This window comes from Otolemur garnettii, unplaced genomic scaffold (assembly GCF_000181295.1).
Source record: "Otolemur garnettii isolate 467f Iridium unplaced genomic scaffold, OtoGar3 scaffold00006, whole genome shotgun sequence".
NCBI lineage: Eukaryota > Metazoa > Chordata > Mammalia > Primates > Galagidae > Otolemur > Otolemur garnettii.
Window position 1 is genome coordinate 21,161,111 of NW_003852401.1, and position 524 is coordinate 21,161,634.

Here is a 524-nt window from a genome sequence, read left to right on the forward strand (position 1 = left end):
GCCGCCTCTGGCATATGGGGCCGGCGCCCTACTCCTTTGAGCCACAGGTGCCAGCTGAGAAGGATGTTTTTTTACTGTGGACTAGGGATAGGAGAGAGAGAAGAAACTGCCTTTCTTCTGTGATCCCCACAGAAGGAAAAGGAACCACCAATTACCAAAATAGGACATGTGCTTTGAGTTCTTTATTTAGCTTTCTAAGTGAATTTGCTGAGAGCAGTTCAGTACAAGGTAAAACAGCTGAATAGCTTCTATTTCTAATACTCCTTCCTCCCCTGTTTTAGGGCCAATAAAGGTAAGATGCAGTTACTCCTCTTTTAACTGTTTTTAGCTGAAATACTTAACAGAATTTTGGAGTACATCAGTATATTTTTTGATATGACTGCTTCCATGTTTTGAGTTGTAAAAATACAACATATTGATAATTTTCCTCTTTTGGTCCTATGTCATGATCAAGTGGGATTTATCCCTGGAATAGAAAGTTGGTTTAACATTTGAAAAGCCACATGACTTTCTCAATAAATGCA